Below are 12,976 nucleotides of genomic sequence, written 5' to 3'. Positions count from 1 at the left end.
TGTGTGTGCCTGGTGAAAGCGTGCACTGACGGCTGGTGGTGTGTGTGTGCCTGGTGAAAGAGCGCACTGACGGCTGGTGGGGTGTGTGTGTGCCTGGTGAAAACGCGCACCAACGTCTGGTGGTGTGTGTGCCTGGTGGGAGCGTGCACTAACGGCTGGTAGTGTTTATGTCCGGTGAAAGCGCGCACGGACGCCTTGTGGTGTTTGTGCCCGGTGAAAGCGTGCACTGATGACTGATTGTGTCTGTGCTTAGTGAAAGTGTGCACTGACGGTTGGTTGTGTGTGTGGTTGTGTGTGTGGTTGTGTGTGTGTGTGTGTGTTGGGTTTGTGTGTGTGGTTGCATGTGTTTTCAGACTCCCTGCTTCCCCTTGATGGTTGGTCCGAGTTATACCTTGCACTGCTGCTAAGCCTCAATAAATCCCAGGCACACTTCCGATTTGCATCTATCGCCACTGGGAAAGAGCAGTGTACCAGTACATTGATTAATCGGCCGGCTGATGGAGACACTCCTGTGAAATCTAAAGCATTTATTAAAATAACCCTCATGTTAGCTCTCACATTATATCCTCAAATGACCTTCACATGGCCCTGCTTATAGGGTCTTTCAGCCACCCTTCTTCCTCCAATGGTCTGTTGTCATGTCATTCACATTTTTCTTCCAACCACTACAGCATGCAGCGAGGGGTAACAGGTCAGCTCTCCGCAGCCATTGGCTAACTCCAACGTGAGTGATGGAATGTTTCTCTGTCACAAGAAGCACATCTGCACGCAAAGTAGTTCCTTTCAGAGCTGCTAATGCAATGTGTGCCCCAAAACATTATTTTGCCTTTAGATGATTCTTATATACTGGTGAGCATCAATAAGGCGAAAGGGTTATTCTTCAAAGAGAGGATAGAATCCGCTGATAACTCCTCAAAGGAGCTTTTCTCTATATACAAGGAGCTTACGGATCTCACCAAGACGGAGACCAAAGACCATATCTCTACTGAAACATGCGAATCCATAGCTGATCATTTTGTACATAAGGTGGAGAGGATCTATGTGTCTTTTGTGCAGGGAACATCTGATAAAACATTGGCCAGGGATATTGTCATTGGATTGGATACCAACCCAGGGCTCAGTGAGTTTATGGTCCCACCACAGGAGGAACTGACTAAGTTAATCTTGACCATTCAGTCAGGTTCCCCTCTGGATGTGGCACCACCGAGGATCCTTAAGAATCATGTACATCTCCTAGCAAGTTATATAGGTAATCTGGCTTCCCTTTCTTTTCAAGAAAATCTAGTACCAGCGGAATGGAAACTTGCTCAGGTTGTACCAATTAAAAAGAAGCCCGCTTTAAGCATTTCTAACCTGGATAATCTTAGGCCCATTTCTCTTCTGCCTTTCTGTGCCAAAGTGGTGGAAAAACTGGTGACCAATCAGTTGGTTAATTATGTGGAAGATAACCAGCTTCTACATCCCTCCCAGTCTGGCTTTAGGGCAAGGTATTTGACTGAATCTGCCCTCCTGTTTTCCACTGAACTGCTTCGCCAGAAAGCGGATGAAGGTCAGACGGCCGCCTTGATATTGCTGGACTTAAGTGCGGCATTTGATACCGTGTCGCACCCGAGACTGCTAGCTCGTCTGAGGGAAATTAGAGTGGCCGGCCCGGCATATGAATGGATGGTCTCCTTCCTAGCGGACCGTCAATTCCAAATACATTGTCCCCCCTTCAAATCCACTCCCCGAATTCTTAACCAAGGTGTTCCGCAGGGTTCCATCTTAAGTCCGGTATTGTTTAATCTCTACATGGAACCTCTGGCCAGGCTGGTGGAATCGTACGGGGTGGATATCGTATCATATGCAGATGATACGCAACTGGTGGTTACTTTATCTCACAACCCAGTTGAGACGGCCGGTAAGTTCACGGAGTGTCTTGCGGCATTAGCAAGTTGGATGAAGTATAACTGTCTACGCCTCAATGGCAATAAGACGGAACAGCTTGTGATTGGCCCTTCACCTTCAATCTGGTCATCAGCTTGGTGGCCTACTGATCTGGGTCCTACTCCGATCCCCTCGGACACTGAAGAACTTGGGTGTTCTCTTGGATTCCAAGCTTACTTACTCCCAACACATAGGGAAGATAGCAGGGAGATGCTATGGTATCTTGAAAATCCTGCGGAAGATCTTGGATCTCTTACCTATGAAAGATAGGAAAACTTTGGTCCACGCATTGGTTACGTCCCATCTTGATTATGGGAACGTCCTGCTGTGTGGCCTCAGTAAAAGGGGATTGCCCCAGTTACAATGCGTTCAAAATGCTGCAGCCAGGCTTGTGCTGAAGCTACCGAGAAGGTCTTCAGGTAAACGGGCACTCCAGCGCCTGCACTGGCTTCCTATGAGGGAACGGATCAGGTTTAAGGCCTTGTGTTTTAGTCATCGTATTGCACATGGCAGGGGTCCGGCCTATCTTCAAAAGTTGCTAATCATCCATCGCCCTAGGCGACTTTTGAGATATATCAGCATGCAGTTCACGATTCCTCGCATATATAAAACGCGGATGGGAGGTCGTTCTTTTAGATTCCTGGCCAGCAAACTATGGAATGACCTTCCTGTCGAATTGCGCATGGAGCCGTCGGAATCCAGGTTCCAGCAGAAACTGAAGACTCATTTATTTCCGGATGAATAGCTTCTTCTTCTCCGAGTCCCACTCCTCTCCGTGGCCTGCTGTCAGCTCTTGGTGTTGGACCGCATCTTAGCGCGGAGACGCACTGTTTTAGTGTATTCAGGCGGTTAATAAATGTTTTTATTATTATTATTATAGTGCAGTGTAGCTCCATCGACAATCATTTTTTTACGAAAAACAGAAGAAAGCTAGCATTGACAAAGCCAAAAGGTAGACAGCGCCCTACCATTGGCTGTGCCAGTGCTTGTTTTTGAGCTGCAACTTGCGTTATTTCTTTCCGCAGGTGGGTTTCCTTGAAATCTAGGGCCTGCCCGAGCTTTAAAAGCAGACACTGTAATGTCACTATATTCGCTAACTGTGAATCTTGCTGTGTGTGTGAGAGATTTGTATAGTGCACATCTGGCTACAAGGCCACAGCTCTGCACAGAAATTGTGAACAAGTGAGGGGGGAGTAGAAGGGGCGGGGCTCGCACGAGGACAAGGGCCAGAGACTCCAACAATGAGCAGGTCATTACAGGCAGAGGGGTAAGAGCTGGGGGTACAAGGGGGTGCCAGGCTGCCACCTAGCCGCCAATGCGTAAACACGGACCTCACAGTTCACTACTGGAACAGACCAAACGTGTTCACTTCCTGAACTGGCGAGGCACCTCAGTGGGTTAATGCACCTTCTAGAGAAATTAGAGCAGTTTGCATGCCACGGTTCTCTTCTTCCTGACGCCCGTAAAAGGAGTACAGTAAACTCAAAACGCTACAAAGAAGCAAGACAACGACGCTACATAAAACAGTTACTATCGTTGTGAAAAGTGTGACTTCACACCAGCAGTGAGGGGGTCACGCAGGGTGAGAGCCGCTGCCAGGGAACTCTGCCTCAGTTCTTCACGGTGCGGTTTGTTTAATCGGTTCTAGAAGTTAAGCACCTCATACAAACCCCACTGTATTGTTTTTAACACATGCACTGCATTTACCAAGAAGAGAGTGGCTCTTTTATGGCAGCTGATACTATTAATTTGATTTTATTGGGGTATTGTATAGCATGGGCCTAACGCCGAGAGTAGTTGAAGGGATGTGGCCCAAACACCAGAGCTGCCGACTTTAGAACTAGGAAACAGGTTTGAGTCCTGGCATCTGCTCTACAACCTGTGATTCTGGGCAAATCGCTTAATCTCTACGTGCCTAAAGACAGGACTACCCTTATGTAATGTAATCTGGTGGTCCTATAAAGCCCCACAGTGCCCTTGAAGCAACGTTGAGCAATATAAAAACTGCAGGAAAAAAAAATAATCACATGTACATAAAGCTGTGTCCGAGCGGTCTGATACAGACTCACCGGTCCAGGCGGCTACTTGCCAGAGTAGCATGCAGACTTACAACAAGGATTTTTCAAGGGTAAGGTTTGGCATGACATAAGGAAATACGCACATTACCCGTACATTTTATAAACATAACACAGTGAGGCTTCAAGGCAGTCAGCTTTTCACCCTTCCAAGATGGCTACATTGATTGCTATAGGTTAAGTAATCATAACATCTGTTATTTACAGTGCTAAGAAATGGCAGAACTGTGATATTTGGTACTGTGCAAAAAAATAAATGATCAATCAATGTTAAATATAAATATATGGTTCTGAACTTGATAATGATGCACAGGCAGATTTAGAAAGCGCAGCAATGGTTTACCAATGGCAGATCGGGCGCTATACAAATGCCACAAACATAAATACTAAGCACCAAGAGACCTCAAGCATAGCTCTTTCTGTGTAAGCATCTATGGAATATGAAGAGTTTTAAAGATTAAAATAAAAACAATATGGTATGCTGTACAGACCAAGGAGAAAGACTAATGCAGTGTTAAAAATAACAATCAAAGATTGGAGCAGAAAATGAAAGGAAATGGCACATTTAGGATGGAAAGAGTCTCATAGTAGCATTTGTTGTGCTGGAGAACTTTTTCTTTGGCGGTTTCAGCGTTCATCACACTAAACTGTACATAATTAAGTCTGGAAACAAGAAGAATTTAAAAGGCAGTTTACAAAGTCGTGATTTTCAGTAGACGATTCCGCAGCCGCTTTGATTAAAATCCAGGACCGGGCTGGGAGCTGCGCTCCCCTGTTGGGTTTACAGCACAGGCAAAGCAAACAAGCAAGAAGGGGTGACAAATGGTGAGCATTTCGCGGCCGCTTTGATGTTCTGAGTGGCCACACAGCTCACGGAGAACATCAAAGCGGCCGCGAAATTGCACCCAAAGCTGCAGGCGGACAAATGGTGCGCGCGCCCGTTGCACATGCACTGTGTCCGATCTGCAAACTTTGGGAGCATTATTTAAAAGTCCCACTAACTCTCGCAGATCAACGCATGCGCGTTGGATCAGCGAGACCTAAAAAGCAATCTTGAGGTGGGGGGCAATTGAAGAGCAAATGAGGAACGAATGAAGATGAGGAGGGGCAAAGAATTACATGAGGGAGAGAACAACAGTATGGCAAGGGAAAATCGCACGGAGAGAGGGAGGGGAAAGAGAAGAACAGAGCATGGTGGTGAGTGGGAGAAGCACACGAGCAAGAAAACACAGAACCCTAGGAGTGGGGAAAATATACATGAAAAAGAAACATGGAGGACAGTGGAGGGCATTTGGGGGAAGCAAGTGGGGAGAGGAGAGAGACCAAACACATCCAAGCTGTCAGAATACATATAACAAACTGGGGTACAGGTTTTATCATAGAATAACAACCTACCTAAAAAAAAGGACCATAGACTTTAACATATGTTGTCAAAATAAGGTAAGTCAAATCAAAGGTTTTAACACATTACTTCAAACACATTCTCCGTTAATTTCCACTGTACAGCACTCTGATACCAGAAAGGGTCTTGTTCGCGCTACATAAAAATTCTCAAATAAAATAGGCCTTAAGACAGGGCTACGGCCTTTGTTTAATTGTCTTTGTCTACTACAGTAACCTGCTTGATTCCATGTAATAAAATATCGGTCTACATGCATTCAAACCGTTTAATAATAATCCACTCTTAAAGACCTATTGACTTTAACATATGCTTCTCACAAAAAAGGACCCTGCCTTTGTCATAGCTTTTTATAATTAATGAAAATCATAATTAATTAAATCAGAGGCATTTGATTTATAATTTTCCAACTAAACCTATGGCCTTGATTTCGCTTGCCCGCTGAAAAAATCCAATCCTGCTCCATTGAACCTAAGCATTTCTACACAGTAACAATGGTGCATGCTGGCATAAAACTACAAATATGTATAAGATGACAGTTGGCAAAAAAATATACAGCTCAAGGGTCTAACAAGGATTATCACAGTGAAAATCTAGCTGGGGGGGTGGGGGGTGGGGGGGGGGGGGTTGGGTGGTCTACACAATATTGCAGTAATGTCCAAGATTACTGGTGACAAAATACATGTTTACTGGTTTTAATATGCAATATCGATCAATCCTTTAACCTCCTTAAATTTAAAACGTGCTAAAAATAAATAAATGGTTTGGCCTACTGCCTTTGTTCAAATTAGATCAGACCTATGGCAACAGACATGTTCGATATGGTGGTGCCAATAATTATTTTCAGAAAGGACAGACGACAACATATCCTTTTTAAGCTTGATCATACTCTAAACATTGTTTAAAATGGGGTACTAAGGAGTCCAGCACTTCAGCCAACTCTCTGATAAGATATTTCCAACTTTCAAGGCTAAAAATAAATAATTAACGTTCTCGTCTGAAGTAACCAAGGCAAACAATGTTACAAACTGGTAAACATTTTTTTATTGTCGGTCTAAATATGCTTGGTTGGCATTGTAAATTATTGGTACATTATTTTGCAAATCTTAAAACAGCCCAGTGGGAAAAGTTACGTTGGTGTCCTCGGAGTGCTGTGCCAGCAGGTGTGACTAAAACGGGAAAAAAGTGCCACCTGCCAATTTAAGAATAAAATGAATCACCAGCTGCAATAAACTGCATGCACTAACCGAAAACCCTGAATAAGTGTCACCTTTGGGGAGTGGGTACAACAGTTAACAGGCCAGATATCTGTAAAACAAGTTAAAGATGAAACGTGGTTTGGGCAGTGTTTATAGATATCCTAGAATAAATCCCCCAACAGACATCCGTGTCTCTGCCTTCTCATAACAAAGATTGACGTAAGTTTTCGTTCTGAAAATGGCTTCCAAATTATCACATATAGCAACTTGGAATTTGGTTTCTAATATTGTACTCCATTGATTTGACAGAGCAGAAGGCTTCATAACTAACATTCAGAGCGACTCTGTTGGATGGATCAACATCTTATTGATCATTGGTCTATTCAGCTTGTGCAACAGATGTCAGCTTCATATTTTTTCGCAAAGTTTAGATTAGAATGTTTTATATTACTATCAGACACTACTCAACTTGGACTCAAACATGTGCAAGTTTCTTTTTAGAAATAGTCTTTCAAACAAGCACTTATACATATAATACTAGCTGCAGAAATGAGATTTTCTAAGACCAATCATCATACGAGACATTGAAATTTGAAGTATTTGTTGTTTATCTATGTGAACCCTCACTGGTTAGCCTATAAAAGAAAGGAGGGGTTGGGACAACCTACCACCAACATCAGGATCCACTCTCAAGACTATGCAACAACGATCCTAAATGATGCAACATCACGACTAAATCGTGCACACTGAGCAAAGACCTAACAGATGTTTTTTCAAATAGCTGTAGTGGTCACTAGACTTTTCACCAAAAGTTCAAGCAGAATATAGTGTGACAATCAGAAAAATTGACTAAGCACAAGATGCAAGAAACTAAAAGGCTTACCTGAAGATTACATTTTGATTCTAGCTGTGTGGTAGGTAAAGTTTTAATGTGGTTACTTTACTGGTGCATAGGCAGAACTAATCTGGTCAGTGATTAAGGAAAATATAAATATTCCTAGTCTATTTGAAGGGTGCTGTTCACATAGTGATTATGGGATAGAATTTAATAAGGGGGTAAATCAAAATTAAAAGTCAATATTGTAGGCAGATTTCACTTATGAAGCACAGGGCCTGATTAATTCAACAACCCGTCATTTATTTATTTTGACAGTTTTGTATAGCGCAAACAAGACCCTTGTGGGTATCAGAGCGCTTTACAAGGCACATAAATGTGATTGACCAATACATAAGAATACGATGAATTAAGCGAATACATTCCTGGTAAAAGTTAGCGACTAGCACATAAGAATATATAAGAAAGTTCAGGTGAATCTAGATAAGACTGCTTTCACTTCTTTTTTTAAGAAAGCAGCGGACGGATTCAGTCTTGTTTCTGGGGGCAAGGCGTTCCAAATCCTGAGGGCCATATTTTGGAGAGTTCATTAATATCCTACAGATGCAGAATATGCAACTTTAAACTGTTTCTGCTTTGGCCACTAACGAAATCAACAAGTATCTAAAGATCCAGTTACAAGGTCAGCTCGATTCAATCAAAAATCACATCATGATAAAGGAAACTAATGCAAAAACGTATTTCATCAGACCACATAAACATGCAACAAGCCACTACTGTGAATGCTGCAACATGCCTTGTAGATTTCTAACAGTGCGATCCTCTTCATCAGGATTAAAAACTGAGGTGGCCTTAAAGAGACTTATACTAGAGTGTTAATAGAGATTTCTGATGCACAAGTTTCAAACTACAAACTTACATGGGTATATGGTAGAAAAAAAAAAAAACGCACAGACCGACATTTCTTAACTCCACCTGACAAATGCAAAGCAGGCCAAAATGTTCAATACTTCCTCGCTTTCGAACCCGATACACACAAAAGGTGATGGGAGACTACTTGCAAGAAGTCTAACCACTGGCAATCGCTCGGGTAGCACTCCAACCCATTGTTCTTTTGCTCACCATGCCACCTCAGTTTGGACACAGCCATAAATAAAGCAATCTTGAACCTGTTCCTCATGGGAACAGTCCAGTCCGAACTGCCAAGCAAAAAAGTCCCCGAATTTGAACACGAGCAACCCAAGAACAGCTTTTGCCAGTGGATAGATATATTGCAAGCAGCCTCCAATCTCCTTGTGTGCGTTTCATGTACCGTCCTAAGTGGCCTGGGTATGCCCAACATGGGTCCCATGCTCACAGTGTCACTGAAACAACGCTGTACCCAGCTGATGAGCCCATAACTAGGGCAAACAGTTTTTGGTTCCTTGTGTTCTAGTTCAGGGAGGACTTGGCTTGGCAGTTTGGGCTGTATTGCTCACACTGGAGCAGGGTCAAGACTGATTTATATATAGCTGGTTACAAACTGAGGCGGCAAGGAGCAAAAGAATAATAGGTTGGAGTGCTACCCCGAGCAATTGCCAGTGTTAGACTTATTGCAAGCAGCCTATATCACAGCTTCACAGTAACCTGACAAAGGTTCAGACACCTGTAGCCTTGACAGTCTAAAGAGACTAGTACACAAAATGTGTTCCTCCTAACCAACACCCGGGTCAGATTATTCTAGCAGCTGGTCATGGGACAAATCACAGTATGCCTCCTACCACCCAAACTGCCCAGTCACAGTTAACCTGCTGCCGTACCTACCAGAAATAGCGGCTTCAGTTGGTATGGAGTATGACCTTTATCAGGAAAGAAAGAAGATCCAGTTTGCCGTTGCTGTCTGTTGGTTACTTTCCACTACTGGCCGACAAGGGTGCTGTTAATTTCTCAAGTAAGGTTGCCGGACAGGAAGTCAACAGTGCTGTTGTGCAAGTGCTCTACCGCCTGGACCACGCAGCCTACACCTGCCAGGAAATAAGAAAGCATTGATACTGATTAGGCCAAAATAGATGGGGTTGATCAATCCACTGTCCATATCGGAGGCATTATTTTACGGACTTATGTAATTTTAAATAGCAAAAGGGTCCCATTCATTTGATATGCTGGCCCAACTTGCTCTTTCATTTAAATCAAGTGCATGAACGGCATGAATATGAAAGGCAGGAAGTCAACTATATATATATCATGTAACGCACTGACAACTTTTTTTTTTAAATCAGTGACAACAGCAATGACCTTTGGCACATGCATCCATGCACATAATGCTCCAGGATATTCATAACAAGTTCTAGACAACTGCTAAATAATACATCCCATCACTAAGCATAACATTAACCTACTCCAACCCTGGCAGCAACAGTCCACTATAGTGTGCCTCAAAATAATACAAACCACAATCAAATACAATTTTAGCAAACCTGTTTGATTACAGTCAGCGAAAATCCTAACACAAGTAGAGTACATCCATGTTCTACCAGCGCTTCAGCGACCGTGAAAGTGATGAGAAGAGAATATACAAATTGACTTAAAATGATGTGTCTGCGATAATCTGATGCAATGCCATCGTGAAGTCCAAGTGAATGAATGAGAATGGTATGGTTTCAAGCAATGCCTACCATCATCAAATGCAAATGGTCCTGTTTTACCATTAGTCTGGGAGAAGGCACACCAAAAAGTTTCCAGATAGGTTTAACTGTTGCACGAGGCACACTCCTTGCCCTTAAACATTTCCCTACAAGTACTAGATCCCCACTATCAACGGTTCCCTTTATCTGCAGGCAACTTAAGACACCCTTATTTGCTGCTCGAACTGGGGACGCAGAGGCAGCGGGGCGTGCTAGTGATACTACCAATGATATGAACTCACTAAATCAGAATGATGGTTCGCTGTGGCGTGGACAGCAATACAGTAATACACGAGCTACTATTACTAAAACAACTGAGTGAAGTATTTTGTGAGTGGCTTAAAGAAACAAATTAATGTGCTTCACTCATGGACAAAATTCCTCCAAGACATAGAAATTACCATTTCAATTATAAATAGAGAACCATTCTCAGAGAAGAAAGACTAAGAAGTTAATGATCTTTGTATCCAATACTGTTAACCACCTGTTCTCAATGCACCTTTGCAACGCCATTACTCGTTATACTCCCCTCGCGACCTGAGATCCACTATTCAAGATCTTCTAATGGCACCAAAGCATATATGCACTAGATCTAGATTTGGGCCATTTCATCTTAGAGGAAATCTTTCTCTAGTAATGCGGATATACACATTACTCCAGGACTTAAAAACAGCTCTGAAGCATCTGACTCTAAAAAAAAGTGTGATCATCAACATCTCGGTGTTCAGCCGTTCCTTAAGACCGTTTACTGCAAATATGTATGCTTCCAGTTTGTCTTCACCACCCACTTACATAAAACAGCACCTATGTTGATAAACACTACTGTTCATGGTTTATTCTATTTTTGTTACTGGTCTATCTGTTCACAGGTCTAGTGTACCACGCGAACGGTCTTATGTACAGCATTAGTGACCGAAATCCTTCGGCGACTACACCAAGTAAATGTCGAGTGGTAGTGTAAACTACATAATACAAATATTCAAACCAACTCAAAATGAGAGTGTGCCAAGGACGGGGCATCTTTTTTTTCACGAGAAGACAATCCTTCCTGAACTTAGGTTGTGAACGCCTGGGAGTCTGCGAGTAACTAAAATCGGCAGTTCTGCCCCTTTACAGGGTTAACGTAAAAGCTAAGCCTCCCCAGTAACCATCTTCAAAATGAAAAGGGAGCGTAGCCCTACATGGGCACTGTGGGGCACTAAATGACCTGGCCTCCCTCTCTGTCCCTCCCTCCCGGCAAGAGAGTAGTTGGTCCCACTCACCGAACTCATAGTGGGACCGACCGGACGGAGGCGCAGGCCTGAAGGGAGAGCCCGGCCAGACAGGAATCCCAGGCGGTCAGCCTGAACCCTGCGCGGACACAGGGCCACTCGCAACAAATCCTGCCCAATATGGGGCTCGGAGAAGATAACCTAGGAGTGGAGGAAGTGGGCAGTGCCGTAACACGTTCGAGCAGTCGCTGCTGCGACCGCACGGGGTTAGGGCAGGGAAAGAGCCTAGGACCGGGCGGGGAGTCGCTGAAGTCGGTGAGCAGGAGGTGACGCGCCCTTGCGGAAATACAGCCCGGGTGGCTTTCGACTGGCAGTTCGCGCCACATAAGTTGCTGCTGGATCATTGGGAAGGGGACTGTAACACTCAGCCTACCTTGGTGCAAGTTTACTTAAAAGCATTAATGGGAGCCGCTCGAGTCACTGATGTGTCCTGGTGCCTCTGGCCTCGGCGCTGGCACACTCCGATGTACAGCCTATTCTGGCCGCAGATAGCTGCGGCCTGCGGTCAGTGTTGCCAGGTCTCAAATCTAAAACAAGCAGAGCCTCTGTTGAAAACAAGCCCAAACGAGCCCCAGAAATATAAAATAAGCCTGAAACAAGCCACGCTCTAAACATCACTGGAAAGGAGCATACAATTAAGTATTCGCATTAAAGTTTCAAAAGAAACGTATTTGTAAATGCATTAGATGCTCGCTATTATTTGCAAATTTAACACGGTAGTCTACGAAAAAAAAACAAATTGCACAAAGCGCAGTTCCAGTTGGGTAAACTAGGGACCCACAGTACGTCCAATTTGATTCCTAATCTCTACAATGTAATTTACTGTATTGACGATAATTGAATGTTATGTGTTACAGTCGAATGCCCCTTATTTCACGTACTCTAAAAAGCGCATGGAATAAAATCGTATTATGTTACTATTTCAATCCGGGACCCTTTATTTTTGTAAAAGGGAATACCTCCAATCTAAGATGGCCGCCACGTTACCGTGTCGGACAGTTGTTCTCAAGCTCCACATATGCTATGCCAATGATTGGCTGAGATCTTCCAAGTTCGATTCCTATTGGTGGTTGGAAGCTCCCTCTGAGAAGATACTGTCACTCACATGCGTAAAAGTGCGTTAGGACTTAAAGGAATCCCTGAACAAAGAAGTAGCTAAGAAGTGTAAAATGCGTGTTTGAAAAATTGTAAGTGAAATGAGCACTAAAGAAGTCAAGTTCGATTTTGGCAACTGTGTGAATTGAACAAGAGCCGATCACTGAGTAATTCGTCGGTGCACTCACATTGGAGCTCTGCCCACTAAATAAGTGGTACAAGATGTGGATGTTCTCAGCCAATAGTTGTAAAGAGAGAAGACTGAGCTATGCAACAAAACATCGAGGACAATACAACATTTTCCAGCTATCGCAACAAGAATTTTTCTTTTCTTTTCATCGATTTTTCATCGATTACTGTAATAGCCTCTACGCTGGTACAAATAAAGCTGTCACACACAAACTTCAGATGGTGCAACATGCAGCTGCGAGGTTGGTGTTAAAGTGGCCGAAAAAATCATCTGCAACCAAAGCCCTTAAGGCATTACACTGGCTGCCTATTACAAAAAGGGTC

At 43.5% G+C, this 12,976-nt stretch overlaps 1 protein-coding gene across 4 annotated transcripts in view; it reads right to left on the bottom strand.

The window, feature by feature from the left end:
• Positions 1–11,936, bottom strand: part of CAB39 (calcium binding protein 39) — a 175,531-nt gene extending 163,595 nt beyond the window's left edge. The window contains exons 1-2 of one of the 4 annotated variants that reach the window (XM_086944067.1): positions 11,742–11,936; positions 9,238–9,437 (exon numbers count right to left, since the gene is read on the bottom strand). The gene's annotated coding sequence lies outside the window, so the exon portion shown is untranslated. Of the gene's footprint in view, positions 1–9,237; positions 9,438–11,359; positions 11,648–11,741 lie in introns of those variants that run through there. The other 3 variants (XM_086944065.1, XM_086944066.1, XM_086944063.1) reach the window with 3 other exon arrangements.
• Positions 11,937–12,976: the final 1,040 nt, after the last annotated feature.

This window comes from Lissotriton vulgaris, chromosome 11, assembly GCF_964263255.1.
Source record: "Lissotriton vulgaris chromosome 11, aLisVul1.2, whole genome shotgun sequence".
NCBI lineage: Eukaryota > Metazoa > Chordata > Amphibia > Caudata > Salamandridae > Lissotriton > Lissotriton vulgaris.
This window is presented reverse-complemented; position numbering and strand designations above follow the sequence as displayed.